This window comes from Rhinopithecus bieti, unplaced genomic scaffold (assembly GCF_001698545.2).
Source record: "Rhinopithecus bieti isolate Rb0 unplaced genomic scaffold, ASM169854v2 scaffold_54265, whole genome shotgun sequence".
Lineage (NCBI taxonomy): Eukaryota > Metazoa > Chordata > Mammalia > Primates > Cercopithecidae > Rhinopithecus > Rhinopithecus bieti.
In genome coordinates, this window is record NW_016821017.1 from 7,653 (window position 1) to 18,084 (window position 10,432).

The following is a 10,432-nucleotide window of genomic DNA, read 5'->3' on the forward strand; positions in this document are numbered from 1 at the left end:
GGGAGGCGGAGCTTGCAGTGAGCTGAGATCCGGCCACTGCACTCCAGCCTGCCTGGGCGACAGAGCGAGACTCCGTCTAAAAAAAAAAAAAAAAAAAAAAAAAATTATTTAAGCTCTCTGAACCTCAGAATCCAACTCTATAAGATGGAATACAGTAGGATCCACCCCATGAGGGCTCTTTCAAGGAATAGAGGAAATCAAGAACGCACGATACCTAGGGTGTCAGCAGGCACAGGCACATAGTAGATGCTTCAGTAAGCAAATAATAATAAGTGATTTATAGGTTTCTAGCCCAAGTATTTAGTGGGAAGATGGTATTTTCAGTAAGGAAGAGAACATAGGAAGAGAAGCAAGTTAAGAAGGGAATCATTAGCTTTGCCCAAGGTGAATTTGAAGTGCCTGTGGGAATGCCTGGGTGGAGGTGGAACAGCTGAGAGAAGCCAAGGATGAAAGTATGAATGGGGATGTCATCAGCATAATACTGGAGGTCCCCAAGTGATGGAAGCATATGAGACACCCAGAAAGAGTAAACAGATAAGAGGAAAAGAACTAGGAACAGAAACAAGTGAGCACCTGTCCTGCACAGCCGAGCAGAAGGGCCAGACAGGGTTGAGAAGGTCAGGAGAGGCAGAAAGTATCAAGGGACTAAGGCTGTGATCAGCTGGGTACAGTCCTTCAGAGGGCAGGCTGAGCTCTAAGAAGAGAATGGCTTTTACCACGGTGTGAAGGCAATACTCTTATCACCAGGAGTTACAGTGAGAGATCACTTGCAATTCGTATTTGTAGAATACATTCGAGTTTATAATCTGCCTTCATATTCCTTCTCTCCCTTGGCCCCCACAGCATCCCCATAAGGGAGATACCATTGTTTTCACCTTATAAATGAGGAAACCGAGGCTTAGAAAAGAAATGTTTTGCCAAAGTCACAAAGTTAGGGAGTGGCAGAGCCAGACTCAAACAGAGGCTTCCTGACACCTGGCCCAGTGACGTTTCCTGTGCATCATGATGCCCAGTAGGGAGGAAGTGGCAACAGTAAGTGACAACTGGCTTCATTATTTTGTTTGTTTTTAGTTTTGCTTTGTTTAAGAGTGAGAGAGATTTGAGCATGTTTGTAGGCTGAGAGGCACTCTTCTTCTGAAAGACTTCTTAGTCTTATTTTAAACAATTATTTTGAAATAACTTCAAACAGAAAAATTGCAAGATGAATACAAATAACTTTCTCTAATAATGTTTTTGTTTTATTTTGTTTTGTTTTGTTTTTGAGACAGGGTCTAGCTCTGTCTCCCAGGCTGGAATGCAGTGGTGCAAACATGGCTTACTGCAGCCTCAAACTCCCAGGCTTGAGTGATCCTCCCACCTCAGCCTCCCAAGTAGTTGGGACTACAGGTACACACCACCATGCTCAGCTAATTCTTCTATTTTTTTTTTTTTTTGTAGGGACAAGGTTTGGCCATATTGTCCAGGCTGGTCTCAGACTCCTGAGCTCAAGCGATCCTCCTGCCTCAGCCTCCCAAAATGCTGGGATTACAGGTGTGAGGCACAGTGCCAGGCCAAAACTTTCTTATCTCCTTAAACATTCCACGTGTTTCAGGTTAACATGGAATGCCCAACATGGTTGGGGGGTGGGGCAGATTCTGAAATTGTTAACATTTATCTGTGTTTATGCCCATTATCATTGTCAATGAAAAGTCAAACTCTAAAATATTTGAAGAGATTTATTCAGAGCCAAATATGAGTGACCAATGGCCCTTGACACACCCCTCAAGAGATCCTGAGAACATGTGCCCAAAGTGATCTGACTACAATTTGATTTTATACATTTTAGGGAGACATAAGACATCAATCAATACATGTAAGATGTACGTTGGTTTGGTCTGGAAAGGCAGGACAACTGGAAGGTGGGGGCTTTCAGGTATTGTGTAGATGCAGAAGTTTTCTGATTGGCAATTGGTTGAAAGAGTTAAATTATTGGCTGACTGCGGTGGCTCACACCTCTAATCCCAGCACTTTGGGAGGCCAAGGCAGGTGGATCGCCTGAGGCCAGGAGTTTAAGAACAGCCTGGCCAATGTGGTGAAACCCCATCTCTACTAAAAATACAAAAATTAACTGGACATGGTGGCACATGCCTGTAATCCCAGCTACTGGGGAGGCTGAGGCAAGAGAATCGCTTGAACCCAGGAGGCAGAGGTTGCAGTGAGCTGACATCAAGCCATTGGACTCCAGCCTGGGCAGCAAGAGCGAAACTCCATCTCAAAAGAAAAAAAAGAGTTAAATTATTGTCTAGAGACTTGGGATCAATAGAAAGGAATGTCTGGGTTGACATAAGGGGTTGTGGAGACCAAGATTTTATCATGCAAGTGAAGCATCCAGGTGGCCGACTTCAGAGAGAATACATTGTAAATGTTTCTTATCAGACTTAAAGAGTCCAAAAGGGAGGAGGGTCTAACAAGGCATGTCCAGCCCCCCTTTCCCATCATGGCCCATACTAGTTTTTCAGGTTAACATGGAATGGCCCAACATGGTTGGGGACTCAGAATTTTATTTTAGTTTACATCATTATTCTTTTTCTGATCAATATGAGAGCAAGTCGCAGACATGATGTCATTTCACTCCTAAATCATGCAGTGTGTATTTCCCTCAAACAAGCACAGTTTTCTATAAGCTTTGTGCAACTGTCCCAATCAGGAAATTAACTTGATACAACATTAATCCAGACACCATTCAAATTTCAGCAACTGTAAAACTGTGAAATACCTCCCTTTTTTTTTTTTTTTTTTTTTTTTTTTTTTTTTTTTTTTTTTGAGACGGAGTCTCACTCTGTCGCCCAGGCTGGAGTGCAGTGGCACAGTCTCGGCTCACTGCAACCTCTGCCTCCTGGGTTCAAGCAGTTCTCTGTCTTGACCTCCTAAGTAACTGGAATTACAGGCACCTGCTACCATCCCTGGCTAATATTTGTATTTTTAGTAGAGATGGAATTTCACCGTGTTGGCTAGGCTGATCTTGAACTCCTTACCTCGTGATCCACCCGCTTCAGCCTCCCAAAGTGCTGAGATTACAGGGATGAGCCACCACACCTGGCCTCTTTTTTTTTTTTTTTTTTTTTGAGATGGAGTTTCGCTCTTGTTGCCCAGGCTGGAGTGAAATGGTGCAATCTCGGCTCACTGCACCCTCCTCCTCACAAGTTCAAGTGATCCTCCTGCCTCAGCCTCCTGAGTAGCTGGGATTACAGGCATATGCTAATTTTGTATTTTTAGTAGAGATAGGGTTTCTCCCTGTTGGTCAGGTTGGTCTCAAACTCCCAACCTCAGGTGATCTACCCGCCTCAGCCTCCCAAAGTGCTGGGATTATAGGTATGAGCCACTGTGCCTGGTCCTCCTTTTTCTTTTTATCCAGGATCCAAATTTAGGATCATGTATTACATTTTTAAATTAAGTCCCTTTAATCTGTTTTAATCTGGAACATTTCCTCACTCTTATCCTGTCTTTCATGACCTTGACAAATTTAAAGGGTAGAAGTCTTTAATTCTATAGGATGGCCATCAACTTGGGTCTGTCTGGTGTTTCCTCAGGTCTAGATTTTTACATCGATTGGTTGATTGAGACAGAGTCTTGCTCTGTCACCCAGGCTGGAGTGCAGTGGTATGATCTCAGCTCACTACAATCTCTGCTGCCTGGGTTCAAGCAATTCTCGTGCCTCAGCCTCCTGAGTAGCTGGGACTACAGGTGTGCACCACCATGCCCAGCTAATTTTTGTATTTTTTGGTAGAAATGGAGTTTTGCCATGTTGGTCAGGCTGGTCTTGAACTCTTGGCTTCAAGTGATCTGCCCACTTCAGCCTCCCAAAGTGTTGGGATTACACTATGAGCCGCCATGGCTGGCCTAGACTTATAAATTCTTGGCAAGAACACCACACACACAAAAAATTGATTTTTTTTTTTGAGACAGGGTCTCGCTGTGTTGCCCAGGCTGGTCTTGAACTTCTGGGCTCAAGCGATTCTCCTGCCTCAGCCTCCCAAAGTGTTGGGATTACAAGCGTGAGCCACCGTGCCTGGCCCACAAAAACATTATACTGTGTTCTTCTCAGTGTGTCATATTGGGAGGCCCATGATGTCAGCTTTTCCCACCACTGATGATATTAACCTTGATTACCTGGTCAAGATGCTGTCTGCCAATTTCCTCCACTGTAACATCACCATTTTTGCCCTTTCCAACTAATAAGTATTTTCTGGGAAATACTCTGCAACTACCCTAATATCCCATTCCCCATCAAACCTCCACCCACCAGGCTTTGTATCCATTGAAGACTACTGTATGAATCAACTCTACTATAATAATTGCCAAATGGTGATCTATTTCCATTATTGCAGTTACATGTATTAGTTAGCATTCTACTATAAGGGCTTTCTCTTATATTTATTTACATACATATTTATTTGTTTCAGTATGGGTTCCAATTTTAAGCAGTGAGTTGTAATCCATTGCTGTCATTACTCATTATGATGCTCAATTTTTAGAGGCGGACAGAGTCTAGCACTATTGTAGTGGCCAAATCATAGCTCCCTGCAACCTCGAATTGCTGGCCTCAACTGATCCTCCCACCTCAGTCTCCTGAGTAGCTGGGATTACAGGGATGTGCCACCCTGCCCAACTAATTTTTTAAATTTTTTGTAGGGTTCAGGTTATGTTGCCCAGGCTGGTCTCTAACTCCTAGGCAAAAGCAGTCCTCCTGCCTTGGCCTCCGTATGGGCTGGGGTTATAGGCAGGAGCCTCCACGCCTGGCTTGATGCTCAAATTTCTCACAGGTTTGGCCAGTGAGTATTCCTTTAAGCTGGTTTCTTATCATTTTGACATGTCTGTCACCCAGGTTGGAGTGCAGTGGCCAGATCTCAGCTAACTGCAAGCTCCGCCTCCCGGGTTCACGCCATATCTCCTGCGCTCGCCCTCCGGAGTAGCTGGGACTACAGGCGCCTGCCACTCGCCAGCTAGTTTTTTGTATTTTTTTTTTTTTTTTGAGGACCGAGTCTTCGCTTCTGTCGCCCAGCTGGCAGTGCGTGGCCCGGATTCTCAGCTCACTGCAAGCTCTGCTCTGGGTTACGCCATTCTCTGCCTCAGCCTCCCAAGTAGCGGGACTCAGGCGCCGCCACCTCGCCCAGCTAGTTTTTTGTTATTTTTTTAAGTAGAGACGGGGTTTCACCATGGTTAGCCAGGATAGTCTCGATCTCCTGACCTCGTGATCGACCCTGTCTCGGCCTTCCCAAAGGTGCTGGGATTTACAGGCTTGAGCCACCGCGCCCGGGCCAGTTTTTTGTATTTTTTAGTAGAGACGGGGTTTCACCGTGCTAGCCAGGATGGTCTCGATCTCCTGACCTCGTGATCTGCCCGTCTTGGCCTCCCAAAGTGCTGGGATTACAGGCTTGAGCCACCGCACCCGGCCTTTTTTTTTCTTTTTTAAGGAAAGGTCTTGCTCTGTCATCCAGGCTGGAGTGCAGTAGCACAATCATGGCTTATTGGCTTATTGCAGCCTCAATCTCCCAAGCTCAAGTGATCCTCCTTTGTCAGCCTCCCAAGTAGCTGGGATGACTGGCTAGTGCCATCATGTCTGGCCACTTTTTTATTTGTAGTTTTTTGTCATTGTTGTTTTGTTTTGTTGTTTTAATTTTTTTTTTTTTTAGACGGAGTCTCGCTCTGTCACCAGACTGGAGTGCAGTGGAGCGATCTCAGTTCACTGCAACCTGTGCCTCCCGGGTTCAAGCGATTGTCCTGCATCACCCTCCCGAGTAGCTGGGACTATAGGTGTGCACCACCACGCCCAGCTAATTGTCATATTTTTAGTAGAGATGGAGTTTCACCATGTTGGCCAGGTAATCTTGATCTCATGATCCGCCCGCCTCGGCCTCTCAAAGTGCTGGGATTACAGGCATGAGTCCCACTCCCAGCCTTTTTTTCATTTTTTTTGAAACACAGTCTCATTCTGTCGCCCAGGCTGGAGTGTAACGGTGCAATCTCAGCTCACTGCAACCTCCGCCTCCTGGGTTCAAGCAATTCTCCTGCCTCAGCCTCCCAAGTAGCTGGGATTACAAGTGCCCCCCACCACACCTGGCTAATTGTTTTGTGTTGTTAGTAGGGATGGGGTTTCACCATGTTGGCAAGGCTGGTCTTGAACTCCTGGCCTCAAGTGATCCACCTGCCTCAGCCTCCCAAAGTGCTGGGATTACAGGCGTGAGCCACCGTGCCCAATCTTTTTTATTTTTTGTGGAGACAGGGTCTCACTATGTTGCCCAGGCTGGTCTCAAATTCCTGGGCTCAAGTGATCCTCCTCCCTCAGCCTCCTAAAGTCCTGGGATTACAGGCATGAGCCACCATGCCAGGTGGCTAATCTCGTACTTTCCCTGGATAAGAAGTGAGACTCAAATTTCCCTGGATAAAATGTTTTTATTTCCCTGGATAAAAGGTTTTGGGGCTCGTCTCATACTTTCCCTGGATAAGAAGCAAGACTCAAAGGAGGCCAGGCAGCACGAACCTATGGCTAAGGTTATGCCAAGGCCACACTGAAGTCAGGCCACTTGAACTTTCTGTGAGAATCTTCTACTGGCACTGCTACGCCCTTCTCAGGTGCTGCAGGTGCACTGAGTGTATATCATGAACTCTGGCTAGGTCTTGTCTGCACTCCCTCAATATTCAAAGTCCAGTTGGAAACATTCCAGTTAGTTGGGTTAGGCCAAGTGCTTACCTTTAGGCTGTGAAAAAGTGGGAAGAAGAATAAATGTTCTCCAACTACCATAAAGGGGCTAGAGCTCATTCTGTCAATACTGTCCACAGTGGGGAAGTGTGCAGAAATATAAGATGATTTGAACACTAGGTGACCCACAGCCCCTTTCCCACATATCTGTTTTGTAGCTGGGGAGATACAGACACAGACATAAACAAAAGGATAAAGTTGGAAAGACTGTGCACCAAACCAGTGGCATGTTGATAAATGTTTAACAAAAGCTCCCCAGGGGAAAACAAACAAACAAACAACAAGCTGGATTTGTTATGTTCACCTATTTCTGTTGTGTAAGTACTCCCACCATGGCCAATTTCAAATGAGACACCACTGAATACAGAGTTGGAAAGAGATGTGCATTGGCATATATAGCATTCCCTCCATACAGATACTACAGATGGAAACTACTCAAGACCTCATAGTGAATTGCAGTAAAATACTCAGGAAGTGATGAGTTTTGAATATTTATTACCTTTGCTTTAATGAAATTTATTTAGCTATATGTTTATGTAATTTAATTTAATTTAATTTAATTTTTTTTTTTTTTTTTTTTTTTGAGATGGAGCCTTGCTCTGTTGCCCAGGCTGGAGTGCAGTGGCCCAATCTCAGCCTACTGCAACCTCCACCTCCCAGGTACAAGCAATTCTCCTGCCTCAGCCTCCTAAGTAGCGCCCAGCTAATTTTTGTATTTTTAGTAGAGATGGAGTTTCACTATGTTGGTCAGGCTGGTGTCAAACTCCTGACTTTGTGATCTNTAAAATACTCAGGAAGTGATGAGTTTTGAATATTTATTACCTTTGCTTTAATGAAATTTATTTAGCTATATGTTTATGTAATTTAATTTAATTTAATTTAATTTTTTTTTTTTTTTTTTAATAAAATTTTTTAGTCATTTTTTTTTTTATTTTATTTAATTTAATTTTTTTTTTTTTTTTTTTTTTTGAGATGGAGCCTTGCTCTGTTGCCCAGGCTGGAGTGCAGTGGCCCAATCTCAGCCTACTGCAACCTCCGCCTCCCAGGTACAAGCAATTCTCCTGCCTCAGCCTCCTAAGTAGCGCCCAGCTAATTTTGTATTTTAGTAGAGATGGAGTTTCACTATGTTGGTCAGGCTGGTGTCAAACTCCTGACTTTGTGATCTGCCTGCCTTGGCCTCCCAAAGTGCTGGGATTACAGGCGTGAGCCACTGCGCCCAGCTGGTAATTTAATTTTTAATTAAGGCAATGTTTAGCAACTGGCATGCCCAATTCCAGAAAAGTCAGCAACACAAGCCGCTGGTGTGAGCTTCAGCACTTGAATGCACCAAACTGTCTCACTGTTTTCTTCTGGAAGTGGAATAATTGAGGGTGGGGAAGGCATACTCTTATTCATTGTTTTCATCATTTACATTATTTAAAAAACAGTGGCATTTATAGTGTTTAAAAAACGTACATGTACTTTCAAATATTTTTCAAATGAAAATTTAACTTAAAAAATAAATCCGGCCGAGTGCGGTGGCTCAGGCCTGTAATCCTAGCACTTTGGGAGGCCGAGGTGGGCGGATTACAAGGTCAGGAGTTCAAGACCAGACTGACCAACATGGTGAAACCCCGTCTCTACTAAAAATAGAAAAATTAGCCGGGCGTGGTGGTATGTGCCTGTAATCCCAGCTACTCAAGAGGCTGAGGCAGGAGAATCGTGTGAACCTGTGAGGCAGAGGTTGCAGTGAGCCGAGATTGCGCCACTGCACTCTAGCCTGGGCGACAGAGCTAGACTCCGTCTCAAAAATAAAAATAAAAATCATACATACATACCTACATAAATACATAAATAAATAAATCCAGCTGGGCGCGGTGGCTCACGCCTGTAATCCCAGCACTTTGGGAGGCCGAGGCGGGCGGATCGCAAGGTCAGAAGATGGAGACCATCCTGGCTAACACGGTGAAACCCCGTCTCTACTAAAATACAAAAATGAGCCAGGCGTGGTGGCGGGCACCTGTAGTCCCAGCTACTCGGGAGGCTGAGGCAGGAGAATGGCGTGAACCCAGGAGACGGAGCTTGCAGTGAGCCGAGATCGAGCCACTACACTCCAGCCTGGGCGACAGAGCAAGACTCCATCTCAAAAAAAAAAAAAAAAAAATCATGGAAATTTTGACCCTTATCTCTCCTCCCTCAGTTGAGTGCAGTGTTAGTTGGCTTCCCTGACTTCAGTCACAACTCCTCCAACTGATTTATGGAAAAGGTTGCCAAATTACAATCTCTAAAGTTAATTCTGGGCTGAGGAACAGTGGTCACGCCTGTAATCCCAGAATTTTGGGAGGCTGAGGCAGGAGAATCACTTGAGGCCAGGAGTTCAAGACTAGCCTGTACAATACTGTCTCTACAAAAAAATTTTAAAAATTAGCTTCGCATGGTGGTGCATGCCTTTAGTCCTAGCTACTCAGGAGGCTGAGACAGGAGGATTGCTTGAGCCCAGGAGTTCAAGGCTGCAGTGCATTATCATGGCACCACTTTGCTCCAGCTAGGCAACAGAGTGATATATATATAATATAAGATAAACCTGATCATGTCTCTCCTTCCCCAAAATCTTCAGCCACATTGAGTACAAAGTCTCAGGCAGGATTTGAGCTCAACCTCCTTTTTGAAGATCCTCCATTCCTCTGCCTCCTTCCTGGGTCTCAGGCCACGGGTTTTCTTTTTCTTTTCTTTTTTTTTTCTTGAGACGGAGTCTCACTCTGTCACCCAGGCTGGAATGCAGTGGCGCAATCTCGGCTCACTGCAAGCTCCGCCTCCCGGGTTCATGCCACTCTCCTGCCTGAGCCTCTTGAGTAGCTGGGACTACAGGTGCCCGCCACCACGCCCGGCTCATTTTTTGTATTTTTAGTAGAGACGGGGTTTCACCGTGTTAGCCAGGATGGTCTCCATCTTCTGACCTTGCGATCCGCCCGCCTCGGCCTCCCAAAGTGCTGGGATTACAGACATGAACCACTGCACCCGGCCAGGCCAGGGGTTTTCAAACCTTTCCATAGAGCTTGTGTTCACTGGGGGAGCAGGGAGTGGCTGAGCACCTGTGGGTAGACAAGGCATGAGGCTCCAGCACCTATTCCCATCATAGCAGCTCTGATTTGATTTCACACATTTCAGGTAAGATTTCATTGAAAAAAAAAAAAAGGTTCTGTTGCTTAAAAGCAAACATTTGAAATGAACTGTCTTAGTCCAACAGGATGGCACATCTCAGTCAAGGACTCTCAAATCTGCATGCTTCTCCTTTGTTTATTTACTTCAACTGATGTTTATTGATCACTTGCTATGTGCCAGGCACTGGGGACAAGACGGACTGCCCCTCCCTAGAAGGCTTACAGTTCAGATGAGTGATGATGAGTATTTGAAGAAATTAAGGAACACTATCTTTCCCTTTCTTTCCCCTCACACATCTTTTATGGTTAATCTCAGATGCCATGGACTTTATAAATCTTTTCATCTGCCTTTCCTACTGACCAGAAGAACTCTCTTCTCCATATAAAATTTTGTGTGTAGAGGATGTTGGTTGTTTTTCCTGTTCATTTTCCATTCTCTCACCTTCTGGTGGTAGTGGTTGGAACATTCTTTGGGAAACAACCCTACCCCACCTTCTCCCTCCCAGTTCACTGGGTTCTGGTTAGTCTCCAGGAATGGGCAAGTGACCCCAGG